The sequence below is a fragment of the Myotis nattereri genome (genome assembly GCF_964212035.1).
Source record: "Myotis nattereri genome assembly, chromosome: 5".
Taxonomy (NCBI): domain Eukaryota; kingdom Metazoa; phylum Chordata; class Mammalia; order Chiroptera; family Vespertilionidae; genus Myotis; species Myotis nattereri.
Window position 1 is genome coordinate 76,819,185 of NC_138080.1, and position 24,843 is coordinate 76,844,027.

General features: G+C 44.8%; 1 protein-coding gene and 1 pseudogene across 4 annotated transcripts in view; one reads left to right on the forward strand and one right to left on the reverse strand.

Annotated features, from left to right (window-relative positions):
• Positions 1-1,770, reverse strand: part of SKP1 (S-phase kinase associated protein 1) — a 20,058-nt gene extending 18,288 nt beyond the window's left edge. Inside the window, exon 1 of one of the 3 annotated variants that reach the window (XM_081092139.1) lies at positions 1,639-1,770. The gene's annotated coding sequence lies outside the window, so the exon portion shown is untranslated. Of the gene's footprint in view, positions 1-1,276 lie in introns of all 3 variants that reach the window. The other 2 variants (XM_081092138.1, XM_081092140.1) reach the window with 2 other exon arrangements.
• On the forward strand, positions 1,344-24,843 carry LOC308520281 (small ribosomal subunit protein uS5-like; annotated as a pseudogene). Its single transcript has 2 exons — positions 1,344-1,747; positions 23,975-24,843. The product of its transcript is annotated as a small ribosomal subunit protein uS5-like (transcript).

The window sequence follows — 24,843 nt, forward strand, 5'->3', positions numbered from 1 at the left end:
TTGCTATAATTCAGAGGGCCCAGGGCAGAGGACCTGCCCTGTGACAAGGCAAAAAAAAAAGACGACGACGAAGAAATCTCCAAAAGAAATATTTTAACCTAAGTCCAGTTTTTAATTACAAAATATTCTACGTTCTTTTTATGTTCTATAGTACTGGAATAAGCATTACAGAATCACAAGCCTGGCAATGCAGTTGATAAAATTATTTTTAAGGAAGACTATCATTGCACTTTTTTTTCAAATAACTCTCAATAAATAACAAGATCTGCTTAGTCATAGTCAAATTAATATATTAGGTTACTCTTAAGGGAGTTGAAGTCTTATTAAATAGCAGGGAGTCAATCGGCTAATCTGTAATTTGATGCACACTGTAATCCTAAACTTAATATTTAAAGAGAACTTTTTTTAGTGTTATACAACTGGAATTTGGTGCAACAATTTTTAATAATGGATGAAATTTTGATTTGACATGCTTTCAAGACCGTTACTTCATTTATTTAGGCTCCTGTAGCTGGAAATTAAATCACTCTGCATGGCTAGCATGATGTGAATTCTATCAACATCATGAAGGGAAGAAAACTGTTTTAAGTGACACCTCTTTTCCGGGGGCAGAGTGGAGTAATGCATTGCTCCACGACACAAATAATTCTATTGTGACGTTCTGACTAAAAAAAAAAAAGAAAGAAAGAAAGAAAGAAAAAATTCATGACCCAAAAACCCAAACCCGAAGTCTCCATTAAAAAAATGATCTAAAGCAAAAACAAAACAAACAAAAAAAAGTGAACCAAATCAGGGTCACTTTTTAAAAGCCAGACACCTTCAGTTTTAGAGTTAGGGTTCCTAAAAGTCACACCCTGTTGACTATGGTACCTGCTATTACAACCGTTGTGTCACCAACTCTAGACTGTGGCAAAATAAAAGGAATATTCAAGAGGAACGGGCAGCTATCTGCAAAGATTCGGCCCCACCTCAGCGGGCGGAGACCCGGTTACTAGCGACGCCAGAGACGGGAGGGAAAGGACGAGCGCTTTAAAGAAGCCCTCGGACTAGCACCGCCACGCTCCCTCTCCCACCACCACAACACGGACAGACGCCCGCGCTCCCCACAGCGGGGCCGCCACTCAGACCCCGCGGCCTTCCCCGCCCCGGGTCCCCGAGGCCGGCAGTCTCAGCACCAAGGGAGGCGCCGGCCGCCGCCTGGGCCTTGCAGCCGAGCTCCGCGCCGGCTGACGCTGGCCCCGAGCACCCAAGGCCCAATTTCGGGCTCGGCTCGCACCTTCTCCCGCCCGCCCGGGCGCCCAAGGGGCGTCGTGACGACGCACGACCAAAAGAGGCCTCGCCGAATGGAGGGGCAGAGCGGGAGAACGGAGGCCGCCGGCACCTCCCGGAGAACAGGGTCTGAGACGGGCTGCACCGGGCCCGAAGGCAGACCAGGCCCCGGTGCCTCCCGCCTCTGGCAAGCCGAAGCCGCAGCGGTGCGGCCACCAGCTCGCGATCCGCGGCGCCACCGCCCCTTCCGGCTCTGTCGGCGGCTACTCACGGTGCTCGGTCTCAAGGAGAGAGCGGGCCGGAGGCTGACGGGAGCCGGGCAGCGTCAGCAGAACCAAAAGGAAAAAGGTGGAGAACAAGGCCACTTACAGCAACAGCGCGGCTCGGCGTCGGTCTTTATAGGAGCGGCGGTCGAGGACCCCAGGGCCCGTGACGTCACAGAGCGGCGGGGCTGGCCGCCGAGTTCGCCTGACGGCAGGTGGGGGACGGCAGGGTGGCCCCAGGACGCCTGAGGGGCGGGGCCGGGCGTAAAGACGGAGGGCGCGACGGGGCGGGCCTTGATTCTTATTCCCACCCTCGGACGCGGCATTCGCTGTTCTCAGAGGCCCCGGGGAAAGGCCGGTGCACTCTGCCACCTGCAAGGGTCTTTCAGGCAGGGGCTGCCCCCAGCCGAATTGATGACCCCGGTCCCGAAAAGCCTAGAAGCTGCTAGTGTCTGGGACGGGCAGCGGCTCTCGTTTGGGGCCGGGAAAGCTGGGGCTCGAGGAAGAAGGCAGATGGGGCCCTGCAGTCACCGCTGAGCTTCTGTTCAGGGTCTCCGTGCCCTCCACTGAGCCTGACATGAGTTAGCTCACAGTCCGCAATACCTCTTGAGGTGAAATATCATTACCCTTTTCTCCTTTCAGTGTGAGGGAACGGGTTCTGAACGGTTCCGTGGCAAAGCCAGTTTGGTGCTCTTAATCTTTTACTAACATCGACTTCTGCAGAGACTTCCGGGCCCAAGATAACCACTGTTTTAAGGAAACCCCCGGCCTAGAGAAGAGGCCTCCCCCTGGCAATGGGTCCCCATTCATTCAGGAAGGAATGCTGAGCCCCTGTGTAGGCCCGGGCACAGCACTGGGGATTCGCAGTGAACCAGCGGGCCAGCCAGCCAGGGTCCAGCCTGGACGGAACTCTTTTTTTTATAAAATATATTTTATTGATTTTTTACAGAGAGGAAGGGAGAGGGATAGAGAGTTAGTAACATCCATGAGAGAGAAACATCGACCAGCTGCCTCCTGCACACCCCGTACTGGAGATGTGCCTGCAACCAAGGTACATGCCCTTGTCTGGAATCAAACCTGGGACCTTTCAGTCCGCAGGCCCACGCTCTATCCACTGAGCCAAACCGGTTAGGGCCTGGACCAGGGGTGGGCAAACTTTTTGACTCGAGGGCCACAATGGGTTCTTAAACTGGACCGGAGGGCCGGAACAAAAGCATGGATGGAGTGTTTGTGTGAACTAATATAAATTCAAAGTAAACATCATTACATAAAAGGGTACGGTCTTTTTTTTTTAGTTCATTTCAAACCAGCCGGATCCGGCCCGCGGGCTGTAGTTTGCCCACGGCTGGCCTGGACGGAACTCTTAATGGGTGCTCCCTGAAGTCTGTGATAGGGTCCATAGGATGAAGCCAGCCCTAGAAAGAAAGGATTGGTCTGAAAATCCCTTCTCCTCCCCTCCCCACCCCGTCAAGGACTTTACCTGGCTCTACCCTGCTCAGCTTTGGGAACATTGCCACCCTCCCGAGGAGACTAGGGCGCCAGGCTCACCTAACCGGCAGGCACATGATGTGTTCCCGACGCCAGGGAGACAAAAGGCTCTTCCACTCAGGGCCCTCTGAAGAAATCAGAGGCCTACAGTCCTGACGGGCCGGGCTGGGCAGGGAGGCCAGGCAGCGTCTTGAGTTACCGGGTTTTGTCTACCAGCAGTGGTATCCAGTGTCCGCCAGGTGCCACAGCTGATGAAGGAAGATGAAAGCACCTACAGCTCTTGCTTTTTTCCATAACACAGCCCTGCCCTCAACAACTGAGCCACAGGTCTCCGAGGCAAGGCCCCCTGGAGCCCCTTCGCCCTGTTTGCCCCTGGCATACAGTGGCACCTTGTAAACTCAGTTGAGTATCCTAAGCAGGACTGGGCAGTGCCATGTCACACATCTAGCCCAAGCACCCAGCACAAGGCCTGGCATAAAGTAGGTGTATGGTTTTCTTTTTTGTTTTTTTAAATACATTTTTATTAATTTCAGAGAGGAAAGGAGAAGGAGAGGTAGAAACATCAGTGATGAGGGAGAATCATCCATCGGCTGCCTCCTGCATGCCCCCCTCCTGCACACAACCCAGGCATGTGCCTTGACTGGAATCAAACCTGGGACCCTGGTAGTCCACAGACACTCTAGCCACTGAGCCAAACCGGCTAGAACAGTTAGTGTATGATTTTCCAAATTTGTCTGAGGACCCCCAATATTAGAATCACCGAGAGATGCTTGTTTTCAGGTTCTTAAAAAATGATTTACAGGGGGGAAAAAAATTATTTACAGGGGAAAAAAAAATGATTTACAGACAGTCCTCGGGGGGTTACATCAGACTTGACATACGTCGTTTCCTGGTTACATTGCCATCTCCCATCCTACCTAATAAAGAGGGAATATGCTAATTGACTGCCATGCCCTCAAAGATGGCTGCACCCAGTCCCCTCAGCCCCACTGGGGCAGCAGGCACACGGCAAGGCTAGACTCCCCCAGTCCCCTCATCCCCCGCAGCCGCCCAGGGCCAGCCTGAGGTGCAGGTAACCAGGGCTGGCCAAGCAGCAGAGGTGTGATGGGGGTGTCGCCTCCCGCCCCTGAGGGCTCCCGGACTGTGAGAGGGGGCAGGTCAGGCTGAGGGACACCCCCTCCAGTGCATAAATTTTCATGCACCAGGCCTCTAGTTATTTATATTAAAAAAAATTCCATCATTTTGACGTATGTATATATGTGCTTTATGTTTTTTATTATTTATTTACAAATAAAGATCAGGAATTGTTATCTTTCTTTTAAAATTTTTTAACTGTTTTACTTCTTCTGTGTATGTGCTCCATGTGAGTGACGTAGGTGCTTATGTAGGTGGGTTCCGGCTTACAGAAAAAATCACATTACAGCACGCCGTAGGAACAGATCTCCGACGTAACACGAGAACCTACTGTATTTTTATTTGGCCTTAATGTAGTGTTACAAATACTGAGAACACTGAATTGCAGCAATTACCATTTATATAGTGTTTTCTTTCTCACAGAATTGTGTAAATATTAATTTAAATTAACTTAAAAAGTAATTCCATTGAAATAAGTAAAATAACAAATAATATATAGTGATATGAGATCATCATAGCAAATATAAAGTGTCCCCCCCAAAATTTACACACACTTGAACAGCTGATAACTCACTTAATTTACACTCCTTTTCAGGTTTAACTGATTTGAAATAATGGGTGAAGCCCTAGCAAGATTGGCTCAGTGGATAGAGCGTTAGCCTGCAAACCGAAGGGTCCCAGGTTCGATTCTGGTCAAGGGCATATCCCTGGGTTGTGGGCTTGGGACAACGTGCAGGATGCAGCCAATCAAAGATTCCCTCTCATCATTGATATTTCTATCTCTCTCTACCTCTCCTTTCCTCTCTGAAATAAATAAAAAATATATTAAAAAAAAAGAAATGAAATAATGGGTGAAGCTAGACTAAGCTTTGAACAAAGAAAATTTATCCTAAAGTGCCACTAGACTTTTTTTATAGAGATACATAAAAGATAAAGTTTCTGGTACAAAACCCAGCAACAGTCGATGAATTGAGGACACACAAATACCAAACAAAATAATTCTTGATGCTTGTGATTCCATTGCTTCGAGTTATCAGCAGTGCCTGGACCAGAACAGTCATCAGTTTGAAAACAGACATTGACAAAACAAGTATTCATTTCCATAGATTCTTTTACATTTTGAAAATGAACTATATGTTAATAAACACTGACTTTATAATGATTCAAAGTGTGTAAACAATTTTTGGGACATCCTGTGTGTATTTTGCATGCTACTAACTGCTTTATTTTTATGAATAAAGGAACTTTTTCAAAGCAAAAAAAAAAAAGATGCTTGCTTTTAACATTCAGATCTCATTTACTCATACGTACTATTATATGCATAGATTATTTCAGGAAAAATACACAAGAAATTGTTTGCCTCAGGGGAGGGGAACTAGGTGACGAGGGAGCAGGAGTTGAGGTGATTTTTCACTTTATACGCTTTTCTACATTTTGAATGTAAATCCATATGAATGTATTACATAGGTCAAAAATTCTTTTCTTCAAAAAATAAATTGACTTCAGGTCAAGAAAAATGCAAATTCCTGGGTCAACTCTTGATCTAATGAATCAACTCCCCAGGGGGTAGATTTTTCTGTCTTTTAAACAAGTCTCCAAGCCCAAGACAAGTTGAGAAACCTCTGCAGTAGGACTCAGTAATAAAGCACTGCTAAGAAGGGACCAGCAATGTCTGTCAAAGGTGACTGGTTTAGCTCCATACTTTTTGAATCAACCCTACCCTCTTTCAAACCCTCCACTCAGGAGGGACAAGGCAATTGCTGGACTGTGGGGTACAAGCTAGGGATCACTCATCTCCACTCATCTATACTAATAAAAGGGTAATATGCTAATTAGACTGGGAGACCTTCCAGGAGACCTTCCGGACATTCTTCTGGACAAAGCCATGGTGGCGGGGCCGAGGTAGAGGCGGTTAGAGGCCAAGAGGGGAGGGCAGTTGTGGGTGATCAGGCTGGTGGGCGGCAGGGCCGTTGGGGGTAAGCAGACCAGCAGGGGGGCCAGTTGGGGGCAAGCAGGCCATCAGTGGGGGTCAGTTGGAGGTGATCAGGACAGCAGGGGGGGCAGTTTGGAGTGAGCAGGCCAGCAGGGGGGCCGTTGGGGGTGAGCAGGCCAATGAGGAGGGAAGATGGGGGCGAGCAGGCCAGTAAGGGGGGGGCAATTGGGGTGATCAGGCTGGCGGGGGGGGGGCAGTTGGGGGCGAGCAGGCCGGCAGGCAGAGTGGGTTGGGGCAATCAGGCAGGCAGGCAGGCAGGCAGGCAGGCAGGTGAGCAGTTAGGAGCCAGCAGTCCCGGATTGCAAGAGGGATGTCCGACTGCTAGTTTAGGCCCGATCCCTGTAAACCGGCAATAGGACACCCTTCGAGGGGTCCCAGATTGGAGAGGGTGCAGGCTGAGCTAGGGAACACCCCCTCTCCCATGCACGAATTTCGTGCACCAGGCCACTAGTTAACTATAATCACCAGCTTAAGTCTGAAAGAACTGGCTTCTAACAGTCCCCATGGTGTGTGTGGATGGAGGGGTTAAGCCCTGAGAAGGCTGAGGTGTCATTCTTACTTCAATCACTCCACACACTACATAATGAAAACCCCTTGTTCTACAGAGGAAGGAAATAAAACCAAAGAAAAGGACTCTTCCCATGTCACACAACCACTGCAGAGTAGGGCTGAGGCTCAGGCCCACCTATGCTTCTGCCACCACAGCCCATATGTTGAATTTTAGCCCCATCCCTCAAATGCCAGAAATGTTTTCTGATTTACAGCTATTCCCTGCATACTACCACGAGGGAAGGTAAAGGCCTTGGATTCAGGTAGTCCTGGTTTTTATGGTGAAATCATTTCCAGAGATGATCTCCCTTTGTTAATAGTTTCATTACCTGTAAAGTGTTTACAGAAGGATTCCTTCAAGGACCAGCCCCCTCAGTGCATCTAAAATGGAACAAAACTCAGTTTACATTCCCTTTATCTGGCACCTATCACCCATGGGACAGACCTTGGATTCTAGATTGTGCATGTGTGTTCCAGCCCATAGGACGGCGTGTAAACTAAGCAGTAATACCATTCTCATGGTCAGAGATCTCCTGGCTGCACTCTGCTACTGTGTCAACTTCCCTAGTCTTGCTCTCCTGATAGAATGGTAAGCACATCAACTCTGTTAGGTGATCTTGAACAAGTTATTTCTCCCCTCTGAGCCGCACCTTCCCCTGCTGAGCCTCTCCTTCCTCCTTTTTGCCAAACTCTAAACTTTCCACCTGGGTGTACCTAGGCAGGTGGACCTGAGAGGATCTCAGGCTCATGCCTAACGTATAGGATCCCAAGGAGCATTAAATATGTCCTGAGGCCCTAAAACAGCATGGAAATTGCTCAAAGAGTGGGTAGGTGACCAGGAAGGAGCTTCTGGGGATGTGATAAAGGGAGCACAAAAGCAGATGAACTCCAAGCCAGAGACCGTGGCACCAATGCAGACACCTGTGGGCACAGTAGAAACCAAGGATGGCAGCTCACAACCTAGTAGGGGCAAGGTCTGCCTGGTTCCCTGGGCAGTAGAGGAAAATGTATGATGACTAAGGACCAGACACCCTCCAGCTCCCTCACCTCCCACTCCATACCATGACCATATACTAGTTAGCTCTGCAGAATGTAGCTGTGATCTTGAATAGCAGAAGAGGGACAGACCCTCAACTTGACTGAGTGTACCCCTGAAATGACTGAGTGATCATGCACTCACCCAACTGAATTCCCCAGGAAGTGATCAGATCACATTTCTGCTATCAAATGGTAATAGGTACTATAGATGAAGCATAGTAACCTCTACTTTGTAAAAGGTGCTGTTTGAAATTTCCACTAGACATAGATAGTCCTGTGTTCTGTGAATTAATTCTGCCATTATTGGCTTGCTCTAATGATAGGAACTCAACTGTCTGACCTTGCAAGCCGCTTTGCTGCTGTTCCTACCTACCCCCATACTGGGTGTCTTTTAGTTATCTGTACTCCAGGCTACTGAACTGTGTTGTACTCAAGGCTACAGGCTTCCTGCTAGATATCTGCTACCAGCGGTTCTCAACCTGTGGGTCATGACCATTGGAAAACACATATAGCATATCAGATATTTACATTACAATTCATAACAGTAGCAAAATTACAGTTATGAAGTAGCAACGAAAATAATTTTATGGTTGGGGGTCACCACAACATGGGGAACTATATTAAAGGGTCGCAGCATTAGGAAGGTTGAGAACCACTGTCAGCTAAGCATACATAGGGCTTTTTTGAAAACTTGCAAAAGGGACCAGAAGCTCCATATTTAGGAGACAAAGACATTAGAAAAATATAAAAAGGGAAAGCTTCCTCCATGTTTTTGCTCAGACTCTGGAAGCAATATTCCTCTGAGCCCGCTAGTGTAATAAAAGACTCCAAATTAATTTGGCGTATTAAGACGTCTATGTTCAGCTCACTGATTTACAATATAACAGAAAGTAATTAAGAAAATAAGTTATTGTGCTCGCTTCGGCAGCACATATACTAAAATTGGAACGATACAGAGAAGATTAGCATGGCCCCTGCGCAAGGATGACACGCAAATTCGTGAAGCGTTCCATATTTTTAATGGAACTCCCATTTGACCCTGTGATCCCACTCCTAGGAATATATCCCAAGAAACCAGAAACGCCAATTAGAAAGGATATATGCACCCCTATGTTCATAGCAGCACAATTCACCATAGCTAAGATTTGGAAACAGCCTAAGTGCCCATCAGCAGATGAGTGGATTAGAAAACTGTGGTACATATACACAATGGAATACTATGCTGCGGTAAAAAAAAAAGGAACTCTTGCCTTTTGCAACAGCATGGATGGAACTGGAGAGCATTATGCTAAGTGAAATAAGCCAGTCAGAGAAAGATAAATACCACATGATCTCACTCATTTGTGGATTATAGAGAACAACATAGACTGATGAAAAGGGACAGACCCAAAGACTGAGAAACAGCGATCAGGCTATCAATCCCCAGAAGGAAAGTAGGGGAGGGCGGGGGTAAGGGGAAGAGATCAACAGAAGGACTTGTATACATGTATATAAGCCAAACCAATGGACATGGACAACGGGGGGATGGGAGCATGAGTTTGTGTGTGGGGGGGAGGTTGGGGGTTAAAGGGGGGGATGAGGACACATTTGTAATACCTTAACTAATAATAAAAAAAAATAATAATAATTATGGGGGGAAAAAAAAAAGAAAATAAGTTATTGCCCTAACCAGTTTGGCTCAGTGGATAGAGCGTCAGCCTGCGGACTGAAAGGTCCGAGGTTCGATTCTGGCTAAGGGCATGTACCTTGGTTGTGGGCACATCCCCAGTGGGGGGTGTGCAGGAGGCAGCTGATCGATGTTTCTCTCTCATCGATATTTCTAACTCTCTATCCCTCTCCCTTCCTCTTTGTGAAAAATCAATAAAATATATTTAAGAAAAAGGAAAGAAAATAAGTTATCATTTTGGCACACCTGAGTTTTCTTTTAAGATTATTTTTATTTTTTAAGTTCTTTATTGTTGAAACTATTACATATGCCCCTCTCCCCCGCACCGCCCCCCCCCCCCCGTCCCATTGTGTTTATTTTAGAGAGAGGGAGAGAGGGAGAGAAATATTGATTTGTTGTTCCACTCATTTATGTATTCATTGGTTGATTCTTGTATTGATGGGGAATATAAGACATTTTGAGGCGGTGGCAGGGGGGAAGGCCAGCAATCTGAATCTGTGCCAGTAACCTAATGTACATTCTTGATAGCCTATAATTAAGTCACTGCCCCTTTCTTAATAGTCTGGTCTAGCAAGACCTGTTTTCCTAGTTACTCCCAATTTACAAAGGCTCCATAAACAAAAATGTAACACTTTTGCTACAGGTAAGGTCACTAATTAAGTTAATAACAATGTACCTACCTATGTAGTTTAAGTTTAAAAAATTTGGCTCTCAAAAGAAATTTCAATCGTTGTACTGTTGATATTTGGCTCTGTTGACTAATGAGTTTGCCGACCACTGGTCTATGGGGATACATGGGTGCCCACTGTGGTCTGAGAGTGGTCATCTGGCCCCAGCAAAAATTGGGTCAGGGTTGGGGTTGCCTGCAGTCAGGTCTTGAACAGTTCCTAATAAGTACTAGTGCTGATTGGCTCCAGCCAGCAGATGGTGCTAGAGTAGAGGGTCAGATGGGTATCCAAAGAGAGCATCATCACTAAACCTACCCCCTCACTGAGACGCCTCCAGAAGCTGTCCTCTCTTCTCTCCAGGTCCCAGACTCCTGTCCAGATCCCTGGGATGGCCATCAGAGACTGGGTGCCAGGGCAGCTTGATCATGCACCCACAGTGTGACCCTGGAAATAGCCTCCAATCCTACGGCGCTAGTGTCCCTCTGTGAAATCAAATTCACAGCAAATCCTAGCAGCAGGGATTGGGTAGGCTCAGTTAAGAGTGGGGTAGTGCAGTGCATCAAGGGGTCTTTTATAGATTACAAAAACCATGACATGACCTACCATATCCTGCTATGTCCTCCCATCTGCCTGATTCCATGGGATTCCAGAGGACCCCAGCACCAATGCGGCATTTGGAACCAGCACACTGGGGCAAAGACCACCAGAGAGGACAATCTGAAAAGACTGCAGCCCAGCCTGCCAGCTGGCTATCCATGGAGCCCCAGGCCAGGCCCTGAGATGTTAAGCATTCCTGTGCCAGGCTCAGGAGACATCAGTGAGGTGAAGGCAAGTGTGAATTCAGCATGTCCTATAAGCCAATTGCCAGGTTGTGATTTCCTAAGGAGAATCTCTGAGTCCAGGCCCAGTCAATGGCCCACTAACTGGCTCAGAAAGCTACCAGTTTGGACTGTGCCAGTCAGTCAATAAATATTTACCTAGTATCCTCTCTGCTCAAGTCCTAGGCAGCGGTAAACAAAACAGAAAAGGGACTTCTGCCTTCAGAGAGTTTGTCTTCTAGTGGGGTAGATATGGTAAGCCTAAATTAAAGAACATTAGGTAGGTAGGTAAGTACTGTCAAGAGTTGATCTAGATGTTAATTTTGTATCCTGCTGCATTGCCGAATTCATTTATTAAGTCTAGTAGTTTTTTGATGGAGTCTTCAGGGTTTTTTATGTACAATATCATGTCATCTGCGAATAAGGACAGTTTTACTTCTTCTTTTCCAATTTGGATGCCTTTTATTTCTTCTTCTTGTCTAATCGCAATGGCTAATACTACCAGTATTATGTCAAACAGGAGTGGTGAGAGTGGGCATCCCTGTCTTGTTCCTGTTCTTAAGGGAAATGGTTTTAGTTTTTGCCCATTGAGTATGATGTTGGCTGTGGGTTTGTCATATATGGTTTTTATTATGTTGAGGTATGATCCTTCTATTCCCACTTTGCTGAGGGTTTTTTATCAAGAAAGGGTGTTGGATTTTGTCAAATGCCTTTTCTGCATCAATGGATATGATTATATGGTTTTTATATTTCAGTTTGTTTATATCAGCCGTGGGCAAACTATGGCCTGCGGGCCGGATCCAGCCCGTTTGAAATGAATAAAACTAAAAAAAAAAACCAAAAAACCGTACCCTTTTATGTAATGACTAGGGGCCCGGTGCACGAAATTCGTGCACTGGGTGTGTGTGTGTGTGTGTGTGTGTGTGTGTGTGTGTGTGTGTGGAGTGTCCCTCAGCCCAGCCTGCCCCCTCTCACATACTGGGAGCCCTCAGGCGTTGACCCCCATCACCCTCCAATCACAGGATTGGCCCCTTGCCCAGGCCTGACGCCTCTGGCCTAGGCGTCCGGCCCGGGCAGCGGGGACCTGCAGTGGCAGCGGGGGGGGGGGGGGGCCGCGATCGCGTGGGCTCCGCCCCTGCCTCTGCAGGATGCCTCTGGCTGAGGCGTCTGGCCCGGGCAGCGGGGACCCACAGCTGCAGCGGCCCCACGATCGTGGGCTTCACTTTAGGCCCAGGCAAGGGGCCCCTAGCTCCTGGGACTGCCAGCTTCGACCATGCCCAGCTCCCATCGCTGGCTCCACCCCTACTTCCTGCTATCACTGGCCAGGGCGGAAAAGGCACCTGATTCTCTGATCATGGCTGGGGGGCAGGGCAAAGGCGGCCCCAGGGCCGCCTTTGCCCTGCCCCCCAACTCTTAGCTCCCCCCTGGGTTTCCGATCACTGTCAGTGGCAGGGGGCTTCTTCCTGCTTTCCCTTTCGCCTCCCTGCATTGTGCCTACATATGCAAATTAACTGCCATCTTGTTGGCAGTTAACTGCCAATCTTAGTTGGCAGTTAACTGCCAATCTTAGTTGGCAGTTAATTTGCATATAGCCCTGATTAGCCAATGAAAAGGGTATCGTCGTACGCCAATTACCATTTTTCTCTTTTATTAGTGTAGATGTTTACTTTGAATTTATATTAGTTCACACAAACACTCCATCCATGCTTTAGTTCTGGCCCATTGTGGCCCTTGAGTCAAAAAGTTTGCCCACCCCTGGTTTATATGGTGTATCAGATTTATTGTTCTGTGGATATTGTACCATCCTTGCATCCCTGGAATAAATCCCACTTGGTCATGGTGTATGATCTTTCTAATGTATTGCTGGATTTGATTTGCTAGAATTTTGTTGAGGATTTTGGCGTCTATGTTCATGAGGGATATTGGCCTGTAATCCTCTTTTTTTGTATTGTATTTATCTGGTTTTGGGATTAGGGTAATGCTGGCTTCGTAGAAAGCGCTTCGAAGTGCTCCTTGCACTTGAATTTTTTGGAATAGTCTAAGGAAGACAGGTTTTATTTCTTCTTTAAATGTTTTATAAAACTCCCCTGTGAAGCTGTCTGGTCCAGGGGTTTTGTTTGTTGGAAGCTTTTTGATTACTGCCTCAATTTCCTCCATAGTTATCGGCCTATTCAGATTTTTTTATTCCTCCTGGCTGACTTTTGGAAGGTTGTATTTTTTTAGGAATATGTCCATTTCTTCTAGGTTGACCAGTTTGTTGGAGTAGAGTTGCTCATAGTATTTTTTTTTTTTTTTTTTTTTTTACGATTCTTCATATTTCTGTGGGGTCTGTTGTTATTTCACCTCTTTGGTTTCTGATTTTGTTTATTTAGGTCCTCTCTCTTTGCTTCTTGGTGAGCCTGGCTAGAGGTTTATCAATCTTGTTTATCCTTTCAAAGAACCAGCTCTTGGTTTCATTGGTCTTTTGTATTGGTTTTTTTGGTCTCTATGCCATTTATTTCTGCTCTGATCTTTAGTATTTCCTTCCTTCTGCTCACTCTGCGCTTTTCTTGTTGCTCTCTAATTCTTCAAGTTGCAGAGTTAGATTGTTTATTATCAGTTTTTCTTGTTTTTTGAGGTAGGCGTGTAATGCTATTAACTTCCCTCTCAGTACTGCTTTCATTGTGTCCCAAAGATTTTGGATTGTTGTATTTTCATTGTCGTTTGTTTCCAGGATGCGTTTTACTTCTTCTTTGATCTCTTTGGTAACCTACTCATTAATAGTATGCTATTCAGCCTCCAAGTGTTTGAATTTTTGTGATTGTTTTTACTGTAGTTAATTTCTAATTTTATGCCATTGTGATCTCAGAAGATGCTTGGTATGATTTAAATCCTCTTGAATTTGGAGAGACTTTGCCTGTGTCCCAATATGCGGTCTATGTTTGAAAATATCCCATGTGCGCTTGAGAAGATTGTATATTCTGTAGTTTTGGGGTGGAATGTTCTAAAGATGTTAAGTCCATCTGATCTAGTGAGTCGTTTAGGATTGAAGTTTCTTTTCTAATTTTTTGTCTAGAGGATTTATCCAGTGATGTTAATGGTGTATTAAAGTCTCCTACTATGGTTGTGTTGCTGTCAATCTCACCGCTGATATCTTCCAAAAGTTTTTTTATGTATTTGGGTGCATAAATGTTTACCAGAGTTATATCCTCTTCTTGTATTGATCTGTTTAGAATTTTGAAGTGGCCTTTCTTATCTCTTGTTATGGTCTTCACTTTGAGGTATATTTTATCAGATATAAGTATTGCTACCCCAGCTTTTTTTTTCATTTCCATTTGCCTGGTAGATATTTTTCCATCCCTTCACTTTCAGTCTGTGTGAGTCCCTTATTCTGAGGTGGGTCTCCTGTAGACAGCATATATATGGGTCATGTTTTCTTATCCATTCATTCACTCGATGTCTTTTTTAAAAATATATATATTTTATTGATTTTTTACAGAGAGGAAGGGAGGTGGATAGTTAGAAACATTGATCAGCTGCCTCCTGCACACCCCAACTGGGGATGTGCCAGCAATCAAGGTACATGCCCTTGACCAGAATCAAACCTGGGACCTTTCAGTCCGCAGGCTGACGCTCTATCCACTGAGCCAAACCGGTTAGGCCTCGATGTCTTTTGATTGGAGCACTTAATCCATTTACATTTAATGTTATTTTTTTTTATTGCTTAAAGTAATACAAAGGGTATTACATATGTGTCCATTCCCCCCCCCCCCCGCCCTAGACAGTCCCCTAGCCTCCCCTATCCCTCAGTGTCTTATGTCCATTGGTTATGCTTATATGCATGCATACAAGTCCTTTGGTTGATCTCTTACCCCCCTACCTCCTGTCCCCCAACCCTCCCTGGCCTTTCCGCTGCAGTTCGACAATCTGTTTGAGGCAGCTCTGCCTCTGTATCTATTATTGTTCAAAAGTTTATAATGGTCTCTATATTCCACAAATGAGTGAGATCATGTGGTATTTTTTCTTCATTGACTGGCTTATTTCACTTAGCATAATGCTCTCCAGTTCCATCCATGCCGTTGCAAATGGTAAGAGTTCCTTCCTTTTTAGAGCAGCATAGTATTTCATCATGTAGATGTACCAGTTTTCTAATCCATTCATCTACTGATGGGCACTTAGGCTGTTTCCAGATCTTAGCTATGGTGAATTGTGCTGCTATGAACATAGGGGTGCATATATCCTTTCTGGTTGGTGTTTCTGGTTTCTTGGGATATATTCCTAGAAGTGGGATCACTGGGTCAAATGGGAGTTCCATTTTCAGTTTTTTGAGGAAACTCCATACTGTCTTCCATATTGGCTGCACCAGTCTGTATTCCCACCAGCAGTGCACAAGTGTTCCTTTTTCTCCACATCCTCTCCAGCACTTGTTGTTTGCTGATTTGTTGATGATAGCCATTCTGACAGGTGTGAGATGGTACCTCATTGTTGTTTTGATTTGCATCTCTCGGATGATTAGTGACTTTGAGCATGTTTTCATATGTCTCTTGGCTTTCTGAATGTCCTCTTTTGAAAGGTGTCTATTTAGGTCCTTTGCCCATTTTTTGATTGGATTGTTTATCTTCCTTTTGTTAAGTTGTATGAGTTCCCTATAAATTTTGGAGATTAGGCCCTTATCAGATATGACATTGGCAAATATGTTTTCCCACACAGTTGGTTTTCTCGTTGTTTTGTTGATGGTTTCTTTTGCTGTGCAGAAGCTTTTTATTTTGATGTAGTCCCATTTGTTCATTTTCTCTTTAGTTTCAAGTGCCCTAGGAGCTGTATCAGTGAAGAAATTGCTTCGGCATATGTCTGAGATTTTGTTGCCTTTGGATTCTTCTAGAATTTTTATGGTTTCCTGTCGTACATTTAAGTCCTTTATCCATTTTGAGTTTATTTTTGTGTATGGTGTTAAGTTGGTGGTCTAGTTTCATTTTCTTGCATATATCTGTCCAATTTTCCCAACACCATTTATTGAAGAGACTATCTTGGCTCCATTGTATGTTCTTGCCTCCTTTGTCAAATATTAATTGAGCATATTGAAATGTTATTATTGATAGGTACTTGTTTGTAGCCATTTATGTACTTAATGTCTGTGTTCCTTCCTCCCTTTCTATTTCTTTTTATAGCATTCCCTTTAGCATTTCTTGCATTGCTGGCTTGGTAGTAATAAACTCCCTTAGCCTTTTTTTGTCTGCAAATCTCCTGACTTCCCCTTCAATTTTGATTGATATTCTTGCTGGATAGAGTATTCTTGGATTCAGTCCTTTGCATCACTTTGTATACCTCCTTCCATTCCCTTCTAGCTTGATGTGTTTCTGTTGAGAAATCATTTGATAATCTGATGGGGGATCCTTTGTAGGTAACTCTCTGTCTCTTGCAGCCTTTAAGATTCTCTGTTTGTCGTTAACATTTGCCATTATAATTATGATGTGTCTTGGGGTGGGTCTTTTGGGATTCATCTTACCTGGGAGACTCTGTACTTCTGTAACTTTTTTCTTCTCCATATCAGGGAAGTTTTCTGTCATTATTTCTTCAAATAGATTTTCTAATCCTTGCTGCTCTTCTTATCCTTCTGGCAGCCCTATTATATGTATGTTACTTCGTTTTGCATTGTCCCAAAGCTCCCTTAGGCTCTCCTCCTGCTTTTTAATTTTTTTCTCCAGTTGCTGTTCAGATTGGGCTTATTTCTATTCTGTTCTTCTAGTCTACTGTTGAAACCTTCCATGGTGTTTTTAGTTGTAGCTATATCACTTTTGACTTCTTCCTAGCTTTTGCATAGATTATTGATTTTCTCATCCATCTGGTGTATGAACTGTATGACCATTACTCTGAATTCATGTTTCATGCTTCCTTTTCACTTATTTCCTTTCTTGGCAATTCCTCATTTTTTTTCCTCTGGGGATTGTTTCATTGTCGCCCCATTCTAACTATCACCAGAAGGTTCAAATGTTGAGTTGCGGGGGCCTGGGCCATGAGCAGTGGGAGCTTCGCATCCCCCGAGTGTCACTGAAGAGTTCCGACACCAAGACATGTGGCTGCCGTGGGTTGGTGGTAGCAACGCTCGCCCAAGATCAGAGTCACAGGCACTTAGTGTGGCCTCATGTGCACACCTAGAATCAGGGACCCCACTTGTGCTGTGCTGAAACAGAGACCCGGCTCGCATGTGCCAAAAATCAGAGTCTTCTAGCACGTGTCAGGAGTCAGAGACACCCTTTCCCTGTGCCGAGAATCGAGTATCAGAGTCTCTGTTGCTTGGTGTGGCCTTGCGGCAAGAAGCAGGGTCCCTGTGTGCACATGCACCAAGAATTGAAGTCACTGATCATCCGAGAAATGCAAATCAAAACAACAATGAGGTATCATCTCACACCTGTCGGAATGGCTATCATCAACAAATCAACAAACGACAAGTGCTTGAGAGGACGCGGAGAAAAGGGAGCACTTGTGCACTGCTGGTGGGAATGCAGACTGGTGCAGCCACTATGGAAGACAGTATGGAATTTCCTCAAAAAGTTAAAAATGGAACTCCCATTTGACCTAGTGATCCCCCTTCTAGGAATATATCCCAAGAAAACAGAAACACCAATCAGAAAGGATATATGCATCCTTTCTGATGTCAAACTACAGCAGGAAGGCTGGGGAGGGTTGGGGGGCGGGAGAGGGGGCAAGAGATCACCCGAAGGACTTGTATGTATGCATATAAGCATAATCAATGGACACAAGACACTGGGGGGGTGGGTGGGGCGGGGGGGGGGGGGGGAGGAGACGTATGTAATACTCTTTGTAATACTTTAAGCAATAAAACAAAATTAAAAAAAAAAAAAGAGTTGATCTAGAGAGTAAAGGTAGAAGGGCGGGGACGAAATACAGTTAAGCAGAAACTTGCTGAGGAAGGCACCAGACATGGGAAGAGGTGGGATAAGTATTCAAGTGGAGCACTTGCAAAAGCTCTAAGATATTCCGAGTTTGGGCCCAGTCAGTGTGACTCAGTGGTTGAGCATCGACCTATGAACCAGCAGGTCACGGTTTGATTCCTCGTCAGGGCACATGCCCAGGTTGCAAACTCCATCCCCACTGGGGGCCGATCAATGATTCTCATCACTGATGTTTCTCCCTCTCTCCCCCTCTCTGAAAACAATAAACATATATTTTAAAAAAAGAATGAGCTTGGTATGTCCTAGAAACAGCAAGGCCAGCATCATTAGAACTGAATGAATGGGGGAGAGTGAAAAGAGATGAAGGCAGAAAAGCAGGTAAGGATCCAATCATAAAGAGCTTTGTATGGAGGACACAATTAAGAAAGTTGGATTTTATTCTATTTGCGTTTAGCAACCTTAGGGAATGGAGGGTTAGTGAGTGGATCATCTAATCTACAATTTAAAGATCACTCTTGTGACTGTATGGAGAATGGGTTGTAGTTGGAGGAAGAAGGAAAGTAGTAAGATCTTTTAGGAGGCTTAAACTAGGACAGGATCTGTGAGACGAAGAGAAAGATATATTTGGAGGTATAGCTAATGGACTACATGTGGATAATAACTGCATGAATGGTGGTACTATTTACTGAGGTAGAGAGCACCAGGAGTTTGAGTGAGAGCTCAGGAATTCAGTTTGAGATATATGTTAGACACCTGAGTCACATCATGGAGGCAACGGCGCTAGCTGGTTTTTCCGTGGATAGAGCATCGGCCTGCGGACTGTAGGGTCCTGGGTTCAGTTCTGGTCAAGGGCACATGCCCAGGTTGCGGGATCAATCCCCAGTAGGGGGCGTGCAGGAAGCAGCTGGTCAATGATTCTCATCACTGATGTTTCTATCCCTCTCCCTTCCTCTCTGAAATAAAATCATATTTAAAAAAAATAGCAAAGTAAGTTGGGCAGCAGCCGTCAAAAAAGAAAAAAAAAAAAACAAGTCTAGTGTAACGGTAGACAAATTATTTCCAGGACATCATTCTGTTCATCTCTTCAAATGCTAAAACTAGAATAGTCAGAAAAATAGCTACTATACTTGGCAATGGGAAAATCATCTTGATAAAGCCAATTACTTTAGTGGAGTGGTCCAGTGAAATGAAATATGAGAAGATAGAGAATAGATAATAATTTTAGTTTTGTTAACAAGAGCATAGAAAAGAGGCAGATACTTAGGAGGTTTGCAGTGTCAAAGAAGTTTGCTTTTAGGATTAAAGATACTGGAGCCATGTTTGTATGCTACTGGGAATAATCCAATTGAGGAGATCCACTTTACAGGTGCAGCTGCAAAGAAGTTTGTGGAGGTGGTGGCAGGAAGAAAGAGATATTGTCTGATTGTACTTTGAAGTATTAATAGGCAAAGTCATCAGAGTTTTAGAGTTCTGGAGGGGAGGTACTGGCAATTTGAGAATAGAACATGTGAATCGGTCCTTTTGAAGCTTGAGAAAGAATCTCAGGAAATGGAGGGGATTGTCTGAAAGTAACTATGGCTGCTTTGACATTTGTATAAATGAGTCCCTACCATTATAGTTCTGTCAATATTTCTAGCCATGCCCTACTGCTGAGGTGCAGGCATCGGGTTCTGATCAGAAAATCCCAGTCTGGACTATAACAGGTTCCCAAACCAGCAACTTCCCTCCTGTTGTCCCTGACCTCCCACCCCCCACAGCTGAAGAACTCCCTGAGGATGCTGTCAGGTCACAGTCAGTGCAGGCTCTACAAACTATATTTCAGTTTTTTTTCTTTTCAAATGTCTAAATAACCTGGCCAGTGTGGCTCAAAGGTTGAGCATCAAAGGTCACATGCCCAGATTCTGGGCTCGATCCCCAGTAGGGGGTGTGCGGGAGGCAGCTGATCAATGATTTTCTCTCATCATTGATGTTTGGTTTCAGCTCAATGTCACCTCCTCAGAAACCACCAGCCTTATTACTCACCCAATCAGTGTATTGTTACATTTAATTCAAATTTATCTAAATTTAAAAATTTAGCCCAGCTGGATGTGGCTCAGCAGTTGATTCAGGAACAAAGAGGTCACGGGTTCAATTCTTGGTCAGAGCGTATGCTTGATCCCGGGGGGAGGAGGGGGGGTGGGGGGGTGGGGGGGGGCGTGAAGGAGGAGGCCGACTGATGATTCTCTCATCACTGATGTTTCTCTCTCTCTCCCTCTCCCTTCCTCTCTGAAATCAATAAAAAAAAACATTTTTTAAAATAAATTTGAAAATTTAATTCACAAACTACTTGAATTGTGCAGACCACCAGCTCTGGCTAAAAGAGTACTTCTTTTTATTCTCTTGCCTCCTACCCTGCTTTATTTCTCTTCAGAGCAAATGATATTCCTTTTATATTTGCCTCTCAGAAGTGTAAGTTCTACAAGGGCAGACACTTGGTGTTGCATACCACTGTATTATTCCCAGTGCCTAATAATACCTGGCATATAACAGGTACTCAGTAAATAGTTGTTGAGTGTTTAAAGGCATTTCCTTATGTTTTCCCTTTAAAGGTTGTTATATTTTAAAAGGCTCTCCTGGTCAACACAGAGAAGTGGCTAATGAAACTTCAGAGCTGCAATTACCCAGGACCTGGGATTGGGGGGCCTCACTACCCTTCTGTTTCCTTTGCACATCTAACAGTTCTGTCTTACAAGGACAGGACACAGCTGCAATGAAGTAAAAATAGCTTCTAAGCCCACCCATGCCATCTAATCACTTGTCTGACTCAAGGTACCTGTGATACACTACCTGAACCAGCCACTACCAGCACTCTACCAAACCACTCAGCTCAGCTGGTGGTTTACTTACTGGCAGTGGCTTACTTACTCCCACGGACATTAAAACACCATGGCAACATCTCTTCTTGCTCAACTCACTTGCCACACTCCCCCTGGCTGAAAAAGCTAAGCCCTTTTGCTAGAATCACATACCTACCCCCTCTAACACAGAAAAACCCTGCTTTCTCCTTCTTCCTATTCAATAAATCCTGCCAATTTATTCTTACCTCTGATCTCCCCTTTAGACAAATATTTCTGTCCTCTGCCTCAAGGCTTGGAAAGCCTTAACAATCTTTCATAAACAAGAGCATGTATATGCACAAGGCTTGGAATGTTGGGTGTCAGGGAGTTATAGGCTTTAAATTAAAGACAGGTTCCTGCTGACCCAAGATACCAGGCCAAGCAACAGATGGATTTAGGACTCACAACTCACATCTGGCAATTCATCTAGCTACCACTTCCCTCACTCCATCACCAGGAACCCAGATAAGAGCCAAAGCAGAGCCTGGATTCTGTCCAGTTCGTGAGGGTGAGAAAGGCCTTCTGTGCCTACAAAATGCAGGCACAGAACCACATATTGGTAAGGGTTTTCAGTAAGGTGAGGAAATGGTCAGGTGATGAAGGGCTGGCATAAGACTCCATTTACTACACTTTGTTAAAGTCTAAACAGCTGACTAGTTTCTAACAGTCTTATACGGAATACCAGATTACTAGAGTCTAAAAAAACAAGGTCATTCTTTAGCTCCAACACTCCAAAATCAAATTGGCTTCAGGGAGAGAGAAATCCTTTCACTTAGATAATAACAGACGGGGGGGGGGGGGCGGGGGGGGGTAAATAGCACAGATTTTGTGAGCAGTGAAAATACTCTGTATAATGGTAGATACATGTAAATACATGTGTCCAAACCCATGAATTGAATGTACAGCTTAAATCCACAGAATGTTTACCAAGAGTGAATGAATCCTAATGTAAATTATGGATTCTGAGTGATTGTTAATATAGGTACAATTTTAATAAATGTGCCATTCTGGTAGGGGATGTTAATAGTAGGGGAGGTTGTATGTGGGGCCAGGAGGCATATGAGCAATCTCTGTACCTTCTTCTCAATTTTGCTGTGAATTCGATACTTCTCTTAAATTTTGGAATTGCGTGTCCCATTCCATATATACCTCCTTAAAAGAAACCCCTTTCATTTCTAATCTATCTGTTGATCTAAGTCCACTGTGAAAGTTCCTTTATCCTCAGGAACAATGGCTAGGCTGTGGTGGCTGATGCTGAATTGAAAATCATTTTCTTGATTAGATTTAGCTCTTTCAAATCTGGCTCATATAAATGTCCTTGAGAAACATAGTCAAGTCATTCCATGAGCTCTGGGAATGCAGTGACCAGATTATACTTGACTTGGTCCAAATTCAAGAGGACCAGTGTGCAAATAACCCCCCCTCACTATAATTCCCAAAGGGCTTGCCACACACTTGACTTCCTGAAGCAGGGGTCAGGCACACACACACGTCACTTTCTCTAGACCCAAACACTGGAAGGAAACTCAGTCGTTTAATTTGGTTTAGTATTTTATAGTAGGCTCTTGCCCACCCTTCAAAGGCCACTAAATATATATTTCAGCGAATAAAAAAGAACTCTAATGCTTTCTGAGTCAGTTTTCAAACTGTTGAAACAGCTTAATAAAATAATTTGTGTAAAATGCCTGGCACATGGGAAACGCTCACTGTTACACATTATTCACTTAGCTATCTCTGCCATTTCAAGGACTGAACATTCAATACCTATTGCTCTCCTGGGCACTCTAAATTCAACTCAACCCTTTACAGTAATGGTCATTTCAGCACTCTACTCTCATTCACATGCTGAGTGCACCAGAACCCTAACTCACTCAGAATGTCAACTATATCTTTTAGGATTGCAATATCAAAATTATGTACTTCAGAAGTCACATACTCTTCTAAGATACCTAATGATGTAGGTCATCTGCCACCCAGGTTGATAGCAGAAATGTCCAAATGCTTCCAAGAGGCGCCTTAAACAAATTCATTATGAAGATCCAAATCATCTATCAATTCCCAATCCTATTTTAAAAATCTTGGCTTCTGTCCTGGCCTGTATTGTTTGTAGTTTAGAGTGTTGGCCTGCTCACTGAAAGGTCATGGGTTCGATTCCTATTCAAGGAGCCATACGTTCCCTGGGGTTACTTTTCCTAGGATCTAAGGTGAAGCTGGAAAAACCCAAAGGCCTACACACAATCATTAAAGTTTTGTTTTAAAGAAGTTCAGTGCCAAAGACAAAATATGATGCCATGGCGTGGCACCAGGCAGAGCGGTCATAACCAAATCTCTCATCACTATGACCTTTTCAGAGGTTATAAGCTATTGCAGCGATTTTCAACCTTTTTCGTCTCACGGCACACATAAACTACTACAATTCTGCGGCACACGAAAAGTATGTATACCTCCCCCCATCTGACAAAACAAATAGGTGTAATTTTGATTCATTCACACTGGATGGTGTTGTGTTGGCTATTGTCCTTTTCTTATTCGACAATCTACAGGAAAAGAGATCATGCCCAACTAAATCGTTATTGCATATCTTAAAAATTCTTGCAGCACACCAGTTGAAAACCCCTGAGCTACTGTACTGCCACCTCAAAGATCTTGATGAGCTTATTTAAATGTTTATCTCTCCAGTCCTTTACAACCTGCTCCAGTGTGGCTATAGGGAAGGAATAGTGAGCTGGGCTTAGGTTTGTCTTTGTGGCGTACTTTTAGTCAGATCATTGAGAGGATTAAAATTAAAATGGTAGTTTTATTTTAACCAAGGTAAAGATTAATCACACGTCTTTTGCATGTGGTTCTGGGAAATAAAGAATGCTCAAGATCACATACATACATTACATTGCTTCCCTTCCCACTCCTGCCTGCTGCATTCAATACACACTCCAGACCCCCACTGCTGTTGGCAAGGGACTAACCCTAACCTGGCTTTTCTCCTGAGACATGTTTTGACATGTAACTTTGTAGTCAGGTCTACCCTTGACAAGGCTTACAAAACTTAACCACTAGCCCTTACCCCTGCCCCCTAAGTACCATTGCCATGCTGAAGCAGTTCTGAACCTACTGCCAAATACCAAAACAAATTAAACCACTGAGTTTCCTTACAGCTCAGAAAGCTAAGCCTTGCTTCTTTTCTGAGGAAACACCAAATGGCGAGTGATGCTGGCACTGTGGGAGGGCCCTGAGCGCCGTGGAATGGGAGGTTCTAGTGGCTTCAGTGGAGGATTTGGCAGTGGCATCTGGGGCCAAGGTCGCACTCAGGCTGAGGTTGCAGAGCTCGAGGAGGCAAGGCCAAGGACCTGAAGATCAAGTTGCTGGAGATCTCTCTTCTCCCTGCCCATCAAGGCATCTGAGTTAATTGACATTTCTTGCCGGCAACCCTCAAAAACGAGGTTTTGAAGATATGTCTGTGCAAAAGCAGGAGTGCTGGCCAGAGCACCTGGTTCAAGGCATTTGTCACTATTGGGAACTACAACGGACACATTGGTTTGGGTGTTAAGTACTCAAAGGAAGTAGCCACTACCATCTGTGGGGCCATCATACCGGCCAACCTCTCTATTGTCCCTGTGTGGCGAGGCTACTGTGAGAACATTGACAAGCCCCACACTGTCCCTTGCAGGGTGATTCACTGTGGCTCTGTGCTGGTGTGCCTCATCCCTGCCCCCAGGGGCACTGGCATCGTCTCAGCCCATGTCCAAGATGCTGCTGCTGCTGCTGGCCAGTACTAACGACTGCTAAACCTTAGCCAGGGGCTGCACTGCCACCTTGAGCAACTTCACCAAGGCCACCTTTGATGCCACCTCTAAGACCTCAGCTATCTCACCCCTGACCTCAAAAGAGACTATGTTCACAAAATCTCCCTTTCAAGAATTCACTAATCATCTTGTAAAGACTCAAACCAGTTTCTGTGCAGAGGATCCAGGCTCTAGCTATAGCCACCATATACTTCTACACAAGAAAAATAAAGTGGATTAAGCCTGTTAAAAAGAATATGCTAAGCCTTGAGGTAGAAGCACTCATTGGCCTCTGGCATTTCCAAGAGATTTAATTATACTTTCTACTTTGGTCTTCAAGTGTCTGCAGAGAAGTACTCTTCCTTTTACTTCCTTTTCTATCACAATTCTGGTCTTTGACTTCCACCAA